Source organism: Oculina patagonica, chromosome 1 (assembly GCF_052425735.1).
Source record: "Oculina patagonica isolate OP01 chromosome 1, crgOcupat, whole genome shotgun sequence".
NCBI classification, from domain to species: Eukaryota; Metazoa; Cnidaria; class Anthozoa; order Scleractinia; family Oculinidae; genus Oculina; species Oculina patagonica.
The window spans coordinates 32,814,223-32,828,258 of record NC_135758.1 but is presented as its reverse complement, the minus strand read 5'-3'; the positions used below and the strand labels follow the sequence as shown (position 1 = coordinate 32,828,258).

The following is a 14,036-nucleotide window of genomic DNA, read 5'->3' as shown; positions in this document are numbered from 1 at the left end:
GTTGCGTGCACGGCAAATAAAATATGGCAAGTTTTTTCTTGACAAGTCTTCCTATTCGTGTTTATCTCAATTAGCTAATTACACACGAGTAAGTTTTCGTTGACAAGATATAAGTGTTTTATGCTCGCTTGCACGGCAAATTAAACAAAGTCTTCCTATTCGTGTTTACCTCAATTAGCTAACTACACACGAGTAAGTTTTCTTTGGCGATTGTTTAAGTTTTAGCAAAACATAATAAGTTTTCTATGATAAACCTTCTTTGTGCATAAAGTGACAAGCAAAACTTGTCGGGGAGAAGTGTCCCACAATCATGTCTTATGGTGGATTTCCACTGACGCGTAATTTTTTACGTGCGTAAAAAAATAGAGACAATGTATGAACGGCTTGCGTACACGTTTACGCAGGCCGTTCATACATTGTCTCTAATTTTTTTCACGCACGTAAAAATTTACGCGTCAGTGGAAATCCACCCATTAGATTGTAGCACGTACATAGAAGTAAAATATAATAAAAATCGTGACCCAGAGCTTCGAAGATGATAAACTAGGCTTGTCTCCGGTTACCGTAGCACGAAGCGACTGGGACTATTAAAAAACTGTTATTTAAAGAAATTTAAAAGGACCTTTCAAAATATTATCTTAAGGTATACGAAAGGGCACCTTTTCTGTCGGAAATGGTATCCTGAAAGAGTAGGGAGAGTAGGGGTTTAGACCTCGGAGCGGAGCCTCCCCGTATAGTTTTTTTTTCGAGTAGCCTTCTTCCCACCCGGGCGACTCCTCCCCTGGATGCTGAGTGGGGTGTAGTCTAGTCCCTGAACTCTCTCTTCGCGCGCCTGGGTTCAGCCCCTATAAAGGGCGCGTGGAAGAGAGAGTTCAGGGACTGGACTAGGTGGGGTGCTATGTGCTAGTTCGTCGCAGGGGTATGGGACCGGGGCCAGCTTTTTTATCAAACAGCCACTCATTGGGAGTGAGAAGCTGTTTCGCTTGCATGCGGTTGCGTCCACCTCCATGACACAAGAGGGTCTCAGGGCCATTGTTAACAACTCATCCACGGTTACGGTCACGTCCAAAACGATAAGGATTAACACGGCGATAAACTCAGTTACACGTTCCAAACTTTAATCTCACGATTCGATTTCTACGGTAATACAAGCGATCTCGACACGATACTATGTTCTAATCCTAGTGTTCAAAGTACATTATATCTCAAATAACAGGTTGATTAATATTTAGTTAATAGCAAGTAACACAAACATGTCACGGCTGTGACGGTCACTAAAACTCTCTTCAACAGCCATTCTTGGCGATAAAGTGAACTACAGTTTGGTTTATTTATAATTACTGACCGATTTTTTATGGTTAAAATATTTTACGGCTAACGGTTAAAATTTTCTAATTTTTACGTCTAACCAGGGGCGTCTAACGGCTAAATGATTGAGACCCAAGCACCCGTTCCGCGCTGACGTCACCGATGACGAGGTATTCAGACCCAGGGTCTCCGGGTCTCCCTCCTACATTTCAAGCGCGGATTTTTTGATTCTCAGAAGAAAGTGATGGAGAGTTTCCAGATGAGAGCTTCTTCTATTAGAGATCTTTACGACCTCACAGATAGGACGAGGTGGGCGATGTTCGATGGTCTGTTTATACCGCTTCCCAGTGCCTTTATATACTGATAATCAAAGGTACGTAAGGACGTTTTTATATGTTAATTTCAAGAGTCTGAAGACTGTAGACCAAAAACTGCCTTACTGCGGCTGTTCTTCATAAATTGGGCTATTGCATAAAATTTTTGTTCCCGACCTGTTGAGGAACAGTGGAATTCTTTGGGGGTAAGGGCAAAAATCTGTGGATTTCCTTAGGGGTAAGACAAAAATATAAGGGAATTCTTCAGGGGGAATGGGTGAAACTTTATGGAATTCTTAGGAGTAAGAATGCGTTTCTAATGGAATTCGTGAGGGTTTAGCACATTTTTAAAGAATTTCATTGGGGTATAAGGTATTTTAGACGTTTTTAACGGATTTCTTTGGGGGTAAGAATGAAAGATCCGAAAAGACCTGTCCTCAACAGGGGGGGGGGGGGGAGGGGGTGCGGATATTAAATGCAATAGCCCATTATACCAAATATACCTGATAGTGAGAGCGGACATAACTGCCATCCTTAATCCTTTTTTTACTAATAATTACATCAATAGGGCATTAAATGTTATGGTGTTTGGGGCAACCCGGCCAGCCATCTTCAACTCAATTGGAGCTGAACATTCTACTTTTTGTAATACTGCTAAGCTCGAAATATGAGACAGCAAGTAAGCTGCTGAATGCCTTGTGTAACTTGCATGAAGCGTTTTGTTTTCTAGATATGGCCCCTCATAAGCCACATTGAAAAGGTTGTATGGGTTTTTGCACTTGAATGGGTTTGTTTTACCACAAAGTTAATATTTAACTCACCACTGGATTGTGAGCAAGAGTTTTCTTGAGCCAGTAGCTATAAATGAGGTACACGTAAAGGCAAATCGTCTATTTCACATAATTTATAGACAAAAGCAAGCAGTAAAACTTTTTTTACAGAAGGTATAATTTATTAAAAAATGTCCGAGGAATTGCACACGCTATGATTGGTCAGTTTGACTTCATTATATACTACTTATTAACAGAGAGTGAGGTCATTACAGGGGAATCTCAGACCGAGGCATCAATACATCAAGGCTGAGGTCTGAGATTCCCCTGTAATGACCGAACGGATGAGGTTAATAAGTTATTTATTTTATGGCCTTTTAGCGCTATTCTAAAAATGTCTAAAAAAAAAACACAGAGGTGAAACTTGCTCTCTGTGGCTCTCTTCGTCGCTCATACTAAAGAAGTATTGGTATTCTAATATTTTTCTTTCTGTTATTGAAAAGATAGTTACATTTTGTTGTGAATTAGTGTAATAATTCAATTTAGTGCTCCCTTTAAGTAAGTACCTCTGTCTTTATATGTTTGTCACGATCAGATGGCTTCAACTGGGGCCATCTTAGAGTTTTCAACCAGTGCTCAGTCAGCCAATCAAAATTGTTTTCAAGTCCTGTGCTCCTCCAAATAAATTAAATTTGTTTAAGACTGGAACAGAAATCAAATTTACTGTCACAGTGATGGATCCAGACCTTCAGATAAGTGGGGGGCCTGACCACCAAGACCCTGCAATAAAGGGGGGGGGGCGCTTTCAAAAACAATTTTTCTCCGCCCTACAGGCCTCTATTTGGCCTAAAAATAAGATGGGGGCCCTGGCTCCTCCCTAAATCCGCCACTGTTTCATACAGAAATCCAGCAAAACAACACAACATGTCATTCCAACCTTTTATTCCTACATTACTGATCATTAATCCTAAATGCATCACAGCCGGACACGTAAACCCCAAAAACCCAAAAACTGGGAAAAAATGGGGACCGTGTACTCCCGACCCAAATGCTATGATGCTACCTTTGGGGTTTTAAGGTCCCTTATGAAGAGTAAACAACTTACTATGAAGCAACTAATAACTTTTTCTCGCAATATAGGGAAAACTAACTTATTATCTGCAATTTTGATCGCAAGTCTGCAAGGCTCACTATAAAATTCCAAAGTTTCTCAAACCACAAAAAATTAATGCATTATCATGCCTTTGAACTTCTGTACTCCTATAACACCCAGTTTGGTGATAAAGACTGTCGCATTTTAAGCTAGACTTGAATTTTACATCAAATTAAAAATCTGATTTGTGAGTAGTGTATATTATAATCATACATTGGATGTTTTTTCAAAAATCTGAACTGAAACATCTGAAATTCTCCATGCATTATCTAGTGCATCAATTTTTAGTTGCTGTTTGGGTTATTTGTTACGATTAGTGCAGCTTAAAAGCAAGTTAAGAAGAATTCAGATTGTCCCAAGTTCAGATTTATCTGTACTGATCAGAAACTGATAAACCAAAAAAAATATTTGCATGTGAAAATTCAAGTCTGGCTTTAAAAGGCTGTTCTCAGTCTTGACAGAAAAATGTCTACTACAGTCTAGGTGAAATTGAAATTTCACATAAATAAATTATAATTAAAAATTGAACAAATAATATTTAAAACACAGGTTGAAACTTCATATTTTGTGACCACTTCTAAACACTAATATTATTTAAAATTTTTCACTTTGAATTCAGTTTCAGTGAGGAAAATCTTTAAAATTGCCGACTGAGAATGAAAAAGAAAGTTTTTGAAAAAAACGGTCAACGCCTTGCTGTAGTTAACATACCAGCCTACATAATGATTGATAAAAGCTTTTGTCAGAAAACATTGCTCGATAATTTGCCAAATTTGTTCACAAATATTTGAACAAGGAAATTGAGGGTGGCTTCATGATGGGGGAGGGGGAGGTGGGTAGGTGAGGGATGGGGGTGGGCGTGGAGTACTTAAAAAAGAAACTTGTTTTTAGTTGGGTACTGCATAAGAAGACAAAGAGATAATGCTAGTTCTTCAAAACCTGTTTACTGCATAGTACTTTGTTTCAAATAATTTGTATTCCAATTTCTTGGCCAAATAAATAAAATCTAAAGCCAGGATTGCTTGAAATTCTACTGTTTTTGTTAACAAGACCTGCACATGATCCCTTTGACTCCAGATTTGGTTTTAATATAAGAATTATTTAGAATCATGACCTCATGACCAGAATTTGTCAGGGACTAAAATTTGGAACATGAACCAATCAATAACTATTTTTTTGGACTTGTGAATGAAGTTGGTAAATTTTGAGCAACTTTTCTGTCAAAAGCTTTTCACTCATTATTGAGGCTAATATGTAGTAACTACACAGCACAGCAAATTTGAAAATTTTCCTAGTTTTACTTCTTTTGTTCATGCAGTAGTGATTTTTTCATTGTGCTGGTTGATCTGTGACAAATTTACCGCTAATCAAGAATAAAGTGGTCATCTTATGATGTTTCCTCTGTGTTATAACGACAAACAAATAACTGATTACAAGACTGATTCCTTGCTGTATATATAAGTCATTAGTTAAGTTAATTATATAGCCTCTTGTCCTATTGTCAGTCTCATGGCTTTAGGGTGGTGTTTTTATTTCTGACTTTTTCGTTCCGGACACTACGTATGAGAATGGTGTACAATCAGTATCTCGCGCACAGCCCAACACATATGTGCTATGGCATGGTTCCATCTCTTTCGTGAATAGCATCCCGGGTGATCCATTCCAAACCTATCCCCCATCTTTAGGGTCATTTGGGTGCCTAGCGCATGAGCACATAACGATTTTGGAATGACACATTTATTCTCACTGTAAAGCCATAATCGTGATATTTGATTCAAGAAATGGGACAAAGTGTTGCATAAACATAATAATATACCATGTGGTGATTCTTGGGGTATACTGGTGCAAGTTTCAGTATTTTGCTTTAGTATTACAGAGATATTACTGATTTTGTGTTTTTACACATTCAAACTTATGACGTCATCAGTATCTATGCAAACAATCGTAATCTCTGAAACGAGAAAGAATCAGAAAAATGAAAACACATCCTCCATTTAAAGGCCTTTCATAGAGTTCAACTTGATTTTATTTCATAGGCACTTTAATAAGAAAATCTTCGAAAGTTCTTCAATTTCAATCGACTTGATATTAATTGATATTAATGGCCATAAACATGCAGTACAACCTGGTTTAACTCACTTTGATGACGAGCAACTGTATGTACTGTGTGATAGGCAATTTACCACTAAACAAAGACAGATGGTTTGAATGCGTTTGGGATTGTATTGCAGTTAAACTATATAGAGAGACGTGTGTGTATTTTTACAACAACTTAATCAAAATCGCTCAGAAATTAATCTGCAGATTTCATGACTTAATCATTACACAAAGCTTGCGATAATCAATCTTTTCAGTTCAGCACATGAGCATCTGTCGTAGTTGGTGGCTGAAAAAACAAAATTCTGATTTTAATGGTTACTAATTAACATCTCTTATGGGAGGTACAGTGACCTTATGGTGCGTGCGTCTTTGATTCTTGATCAAGAGATTGCCCTGGAAATAGGGTCATAATTGATGTTTTGGGCAAGATTCTTTACACATGGCGCATCTCTCTATCCATGAGTGAAAATGGGTAGTGGCCTACTATTTCTGGGGCAATCTATCTTACCCCACAATAGACTGACATCCTAAATTTCCATGGGACGGTTGCAGCTGTTATGTGTAATACTGTACTATCACCATAGTAGGGGGGTGGTGAATGGTCCTTCAAAAAAGTGGGTCTCGCAAAATTTAGCCAAATTTCAGGGGTCTTGACGTCTCAAATTTTTCTTTGACACCTTCTCGAAGTCTAATTTCTTTTGCAAGGCTAAAAAGGTCTTGGGCTCGCAGAGAAGATATCAGTATTGCCGTCTCGCATTTACCATTCGACACCCCTCATAGTTGCTCCCACCATTAGAGTTTAAATGGCATATTTGGGACAAGTTTAAAACTGCAGCATTATCTTGGTCTAAAACAGGTTTCACTTTTTGGGGGTACTGGTGTTAGCCAATCATTTCCCCCACCCTCCCCCTCCCTGCTGTCTCCCCAATAAGTAGATTTACAGCAAGGTACTGGTATGCTGCATTAGGTGAGAAAGTAATCTTATTAAGGACATTACAGGGATATTGCGAAGGGCCAGCTGCCGTTTTATTTACCAGTTGATAGAGGACTTTTAAGTCCTAAAGTCTTTGTTTTCATGTGAAATTTAATTCAGCTTGATTTTTAGAGCTGCCATTAGGCCAAAAGAGCCAGCTGGGCTTGTTGATGAGCTGGCTTAGTATTTTCTTAGCTACATTCATCACATGCTTCTTACCTGGTTTAAAGCTGGTGCATTAAACGTTTCTCAATATTTTATTGTCTTCCTTAAGTTGCAGAAGCATCTGGCTGTCTTTGGTCTGTTGTGCAAGCGCAGTAACTCCTGGACAGGTACCACTGGTTGATGACTGCTAATACTACAAGAAAATAATCACAGTAAATTACATATAATGTGTATTAACCTGTTGAGAATTATAGTTGCTGTAGCCTTCACACCCACCCCTTGCTCAAAGCAGTCTATTTATAATAGAAAATAAGTGTTGTGCTTCAGAAGAGTTCTTGAAAACACATCAATATCGACTTAGAATAAATAAATAAAATATAGTGCTGTTGATAACCTTTTTTGTCAAATAAGTTATGTTTCTTATTGAATTGAAAGAACCAATAAGAATTACTTAAATTAAGAGTAGCCTCCTAAGGAGGGCTCGTAAAGCGTTCCTCCCCCACGTTCGTTAAGGATTTGTTCGACACAGACAAAACCTTGTTGGCTGACAACTAATGATATTGCTGAAAGGCACAATTTTTGCAGTGAGGTAACTTTTCACAATTACTGATAACTAATTTAACATGTGCTGAAGTGTGGTTGCCGTAGAATTGTTAGTGTCAATTGACTGATAACTTACAGATACTGTAGTGCTGTAGCATTATCTTGACAGGCTTCCAATGCTTGTCTGTTTCCTTGTGACTAGCTAGATGTGGCCGGCAGTAAGGTGGTGCTGTGTTGGAAAATAAAGTATGAATCGCGATAATTTTATTGTCAAACAGGTGATTTTACTGGTTCAATTTGTATACACCAGACAATCCTTAGCTTCCAGACTGTTTACTATAATAATTGACTTATAAGCAGTGCGGCAAAATTGTAGTGAATTAGACATTCGATTAATTTTGTTGTCGACCAACTTTTGATGCTTCCATGCAGAAGAATTTTTTCAGTGACAGGTAGAGAATGACTCCATACTTTGCACTGACTAATTATGCTGCACTGCAGAGTGTCAGAGTACACTACAGAGTGAGACTGATTTGGTCTGTGTTGATGACAGGCTACCAATGTTGCAGTGCAATAAAATTTTTATGGACCAGACCATATATTTTAAAATGTTCCTATATAAACTGTAGATTGAGTGTAGTAGTCAGAATTTTAAACATGGCAATAATTCCCTCAAGTGTTATCTTTGAGTGATTACTTACACATGCAGTAGTGTCATAACATCTGTATGGGTTGTTGACTTCTTTCATGTTTTACTGGATGCCACTTCCTCCTCATTGGGCGTGGCTTGCAATTCAAAAAGGCAGTGTGCTGGATGTGGTTTCCTGGAACTAAATCGAACACTGTTGACTGACGTAAACTGATATTCTTCAGTGTGGATAATGCTGCAGATTTGTTAGGACCAGTTTTTTCAGGCTGTTCATTATAGACACAGTAGTGAAGCAGAGTTTTCATGAGTTGACTAACTGCTGATGCTGTTCAATGCGGCAGAATTTAGTTGAGTTGAACAAGACATTTGCTCTCGACTATTGACCAACAACTGATACTGCAGAAATTTTGTGATGGCCATGAGCTAGACAATATTATTGTTCTGTGCTGTTAACTGACTGTCAGTATTGTAGTGCCACAGACTTTTTTATAGACCAGACAATGGTTCTACCTCCTGAATGATTATTGACACTACATTAGTGTAGCAGACGTTTTCAAGACATTTTCTCCTAATTTCCTCATAATTGTTGACTGATTATACTTACAGTTTAGTGTCATGGCAACTGTTTCCAAGGGCTGTTTCCTTCTGTCATTGGACACTAATTTCTCCTTCTTACTGAGTGTTTGCTGACAATGAGACAATGGCTGAAAACTACTAGTTGAATATTGTCAGCTGATGTACATAAACGGACATTATTATACATTGGTGTCACCAGCTTGATTTTGATTGGCTATAAGCACGCAGCTAATTCTTGCTTCACAAAGCCTTGCTGTTTCTCTTACGTCATACCTACAGACATTAAGCAATTATTGGATGAGGTTGAGCATGATATCGTGAATTATCAAAACCGAGGTCTGTGTTATCTGCCGAAGCCGAAGGCTGAGGCAGATAACACAGACACGAGGTTTTGATAATTCACGATATCATGCGAAAACCGAATTCAATAATTGTTTTATTATACGTTTTCAAACAATTTGCAAACGAAAACTACCATCACTTTTTCTAGCGCCGGCGTAAAACTTCGTCAGAACATTGGCCAAAGCGGCTTCATCTTGTGGTTCCTCCAGGTTCTTCTTCCTCAAATAATCATTCAGAATTTTTACACTTGTTTTTTTGTTCTCTTGATGTTTACAATCTTTGTTCTCGATCAAAACTTTCAATTCCTCTTTGGAAACGGAGGCGAACCACTCAGACATATTTTCAAAAGTTTGACAGCACTACACGGACGAGGGGCTTGGAAACTAGGCGGACTTTGAACTCGACATGATAACCCAATATCTGCTGCAGATATTGGGTTATCATGTCAAGTTCACATGCTACTGTATATTGATTGAATGCTCTCGACCAATCGCATGTTTCAAAGTAATTCTAATGTATAATAATAGATTTTACATATGTAGAAGTGACATCATACCTATACAGACAATAGTTTTATGCATGCAGAAGTGACGAAAGTTTGTAAGAAACTTTGGCCTTGATAATTATCGCTCTCATGCTCAACCTCATCCAATAATTGTTAATTATATTGTCAAGCTTACAGCATGACTAATTTTTGTTTAGACCAGACAATTGTTCCAGACTGTAAACTATTGACCAGGATCCTCACCATGCTGTTTATTGAGCATATAATTGCCCTGTGCCATTGACTGCAGGCTGTTATTGTTACAGTGTGGCAGAACTTTTGTGGCCAAGGCAATAATCTCTCCTAACTGTTGACTAATTAACAATGCTGTACAAGTACAGCACAATTTTAGTGAACTAGACAATTGCTTTTTGCATGTACAGTTGACTGATACTTACATGGTCAGTAGTGTAACTTTGCTTGTTGTAGAGACTCGCGCTCAGTGTACACTGTACCTGCATGCGCTCCCTCTCATAATGCCATTGGACCCTGTTTCCTTCTGACTCAGGCAGTAAGGTGATGTACTGGACGCTAACACTTTCAGTACTGTTAACTGACTTAAACTAATTATTTAATGCTGCAGAATTTTTTGGACTCGGCAATAATAATTTTATTGCCCTTGACTGTTCAATATTGGCACAGCATGAAGCAGTATTTTAATGAGTTGAACTTTGACTATATAGAATAGTGGAATAGAAAAGTCAGCGTTTTGAATGATACACCACGGCTTGATAGGTAATATTGCTCCTAACTGTTGACCAACTAACAATGCAGTTCTGTTTATTGTGAACATAGAATTTGTCCATGCTATTCAGCTAGTGGCTAGGTGCTGTTGACTGCAGACTTATTTGCTGCAGTGCAGCAGTATTATTGTGGAGCAAACAATACAGAGTTTGAATTCATTACTGCTACAACTGTTGAGCAACAGAATGCTGTGCAAGTGCAGTAGAATGTTTGTCAACAAGACAATTAATATCTCCTAATGCATAGTCAATGAGTTATACTTACACTGAAGCACTGAAGAATCTGTACCTAGCTCTGTCTCCTTGTGTCACTTTAACCTTTTTCTTTTTAACAAAGGAGGTGTGCTAGAAACTAAGAACTTTGAATATTGTTAATTGACTTATAAATTAACACAATATGCTTTACATCATGACTGCAGAATTTGTATGGACCAAACAAAATTGCTTTGAATCCGGCTGTTTGCTAACCACTGACATGGCGAAAAAATTACTCCTTGTTGTCGAATGGCGACCAATGCTGCTGTGTAGCAGAGTTTTTGTATTAATAACTAGCCAGTGGCTTTTGTGCCATTGACTGCAGACTACTATTGCTGCAGTTTGACAGAATTATACTAGACAATATATTTACTTTATAAATTACTGCAGTGCAGCAGAATTGTAGTAAACCATAGTAGACAATAAGTCCTTGTAATGGTCAACTTATGAACTTACATTATAGTGTTGTTCCATCTCATCACTCATGTCATTGCCGGACTCTGTTTTCTTCTGATTAAGGTGGTGTGCTGGAAGAACTAAGAACTTTTTGCAGATTGGAATAGTTAATCAACTAGCTTATTAATCGCACATGTTGCTAAAAAATAAATCACTGTTTAATAAAATGAACTAGACAATAAATTACTTATACATTACTGCCGTAGAGTGCAGCACAATTTTAAAGTAAAGTAGACAATTCCTCCTAAATAAGGTCAATGACTTATACTTACATTAAAGTGTTGTTCCATGTCCTCACTCATGTCATTGGGCCCTGTTTGCTTTTGATTAAGGCGGTGTGCTGGAAACTAAGAACCTTTAAAAATAGTTAATCTGCAACTAATAGCCCACATGTAGTGTATATTAAGACTGCAGGCCAGACAATTATTTCTTTGCTCCAAGTTACATATGCATACATACATACTTTATTGTACAGCTCCCCCTTGGGGGCTCTTCCGCCATACAGAGTTGACTGACAAATTTTTGTTTGCTAGTAGAGAACAGTTCCATACTTTCAACTGACTACCAAATGCTGCTGTGCCACATAGAATTTTTCAGACGTACAGCATATGATGTCCAAACAAGACAGTTTTTCATGCTGACTGTTGTATCAGTCTGGATAAATTTAGTTAACAAGACAATTTGATGTTATAACTGTTTTCCTGAAAACTAAGTTCATGACTTACCGGTACTTACATGCATGAAGTGATCGCTATGATAATTATGACTTCTCTTTATGATAAACTGGCTTGTCTTCCTAGCCACCTACAACATCAAATAATTCTTGGAAAAGTTAGTACCTTCATATAGTTTAATCTTGTTTTACTTGGTGCCTCCATGTCAAAAATAAGATGGCTCACTGGTCAGAGTAAAAATTCCTGAAATGAAAAATTCATTAATAATTAGTACCTTTAATGTTAATGATGCTTAGTATTGCCTTGGCAAATACAATATGCATCAAGTTAAAGAAAATGACTCTGACTGCCATGTTTTTCAAGGTTTTATTGTTTTACAATGTGTTACATCAACAGTGCCAAATTGTTGCCCCCGAAAAATGGGCTCGCAACGATTTGAAGGTCCTGAAATAAGAAGGCCATTAGTATTTTACCATTGATTAAGCCTTAAAAAATCACACTGACTACATTTTTTTTTTGACATTTATTGTTAAGAATGGATGCATTACATCTAATTATTTAAACATTTTTCACAAGACACAGGCAGAAAAATTTCTGACTGCCCCCGAAAATGGGCTCAACATCAAGATCCTGAAATAAAAGACCTGCAGTCTTAAGCAAATTAAATAACATTGACACTTCAAGGTTTTTGTTTTTGTTTATTAATTGTTTGTAATATGCATTACATCATTCTCATTGCTACATTAAGATACAGCAGAGGAAGCATTAATTATGCCCCCGAAAATGGGCTCATTTTGAATCGAAGATCCTGAAAGAGAAACCTACCAGTACTTTTTGTTTGGCATGTTCGAAGGTGTAATAACTTACCTGCGCATATATATGTTACAATCATGTTGAATGATTGAGCAGTGAATTAAACAGTGCAAGTTGCCCCCGAAAATGGGCTCAAATGAAAAATCCTGAAACAAAAAGCCATTAGTACTTTTAATCCTGTTTAGCGCTGCTTGAAAAAAATGCCCTTAATTAATTTGTAGCTTATATATATTATTTAAAGAAAAACCACTGACAGCCATGTTTTTGGAGTTTTATTGTTTAATAAATAGTGAAAAATTACATCAATATGATTTAAATTAATCCGCAGGACCGAATTTATAAAGGGTGGGACGCGCTCCTATGCAAAAAAAAAAATTGTGTCTAGAGAAACAGCCAGGTGTTCCTGTGCCAGTAAAATGTCGGCACCTCGAAAGCTAGGAACACCCAGTGTTTCGCAGACAGTATTCAGTAGTCTTTGTTGGCCTGCTAACGATAAATAATCGCTACCAAGCCTTAAAGGTTCGTTTAAAACCATTGTATTTCAGAAGTCGATTTGAAAGTTGAACCAAAAGCCAAACTGAAAACTGAACCGAATGCTGAACTGAAAGCCGAACCGAAAGCCGAAAGTGAGGTTTGTTGTATGCATTACACTGGAATTCATCAGGTATTCCAATTTTCATAAGCTTTCTACTTTGTTTAAGTTTTTTTTTTTAAGAGTGTCAATTTGGTGTACTGGAGCGTATTTGCCAAACAGGTGATGTATTCCAGTGTAATCTGGCAACATATACCTTTTTTGAACTAAGTTTATTCCCACGTACCTCGTGCCAGGTTGTAGAACTTGACCTACCTTTGGCCAGAGGGTTTGGATGTGGATAAATAGACCACTGACAGGTCACCAAAATATTAATGGACAATTAGTTGTCAATTTATAATTAACTTTAGGTGATAATGGACGCCCAGTCCCACTGGGAACTGTCAAAAATTCTTTTTGCACAATAACAGACAATTTCCAACAAAATTATTTTTTAAACTTTAGGTGATAATGGCCGCCCAGGTCTACTGGGAGCTGTCAAAAATTCTTTTTGCACAATAACAGACAATTTCCAACAAAATTATTTTTTAAACTTTAGGTGATAATGGCCGCCCAGGTCTACTGGGAGCTGTCAAAAATTCTTTTTGCACAATAACAGACAATTTCCAACAAAATTATTTTTTAAACTTTAGGTGATAATGGCCGCCCAGGTCTACTGGGAGCTGTCAAAAATTCTTTTTGCACAATAACAGACAATTTCCAACAAAATTATTTTTTAAACTTTAGGTGATAATGGCCGCCCAGGTCTACTGGGAGCTGTCAAAAATTCTTTTTGCACAATAACAGACAATTTCCAACAAAATTATTTTTTAAACTTTAGGTGATAATGGCCGCCCAGGTCTACTGGGGGCTGACAAAAATTCTTTTTGCACAATAACAGACAATTTCCAACAAAATTATTTTTTTAACTTTAGGTGATAATGGCCGCCCAGGTCTACTGGGAGCTGTCAAAAATTCTTTTTGCACAATAACAGACAATTTCCAACAAAATTATTTTTTAAACTTTAGGTGATAATGGCCGCCCAGGTCTACTGGGGGCTGACAAAAATTCTTTTTGCACAATAAC

The 14,036-nt window shown here is 37.5% G+C and overlaps 2 long non-coding RNA genes across 3 annotated transcripts; one reads left to right on the top strand and one right to left on the bottom strand.

Annotated features, from left to right (window-relative positions):
- Positions 1-3,317: 3,317 nt before the first annotated feature.
- Positions 3,318-8,156, bottom strand: LOC144664994 (uncharacterized). Its single transcript, XR_013572883.1, has 6 exons — positions 8,028-8,156; positions 7,463-7,555; positions 6,838-6,976; positions 5,873-5,931; positions 5,586-5,830; positions 3,318-5,032 (listed from the first exon to the last, which is right to left on the bottom strand). It is a non-coding gene; the product is annotated as an uncharacterized LOC144664994 (long non-coding RNA).
- Positions 8,157-8,587: 431 nt separating this feature from the next.
- On the top strand, positions 8,588-13,822 carry LOC144665005 (uncharacterized). Of its 2 annotated transcripts, none has more exons than XR_013572884.1 (3): positions 8,588-8,740; positions 9,569-13,320; positions 13,791-13,822. It is a non-coding gene; the product is annotated as an uncharacterized LOC144665005 (long non-coding RNA). The 2 variants fall into 2 exon arrangements; XR_013572885.1 differs by lacking the exon at positions 13,791-13,822 and adding an exon at positions 13,415-13,438.
- Positions 13,823-14,036: the final 214 nt, after the last annotated feature.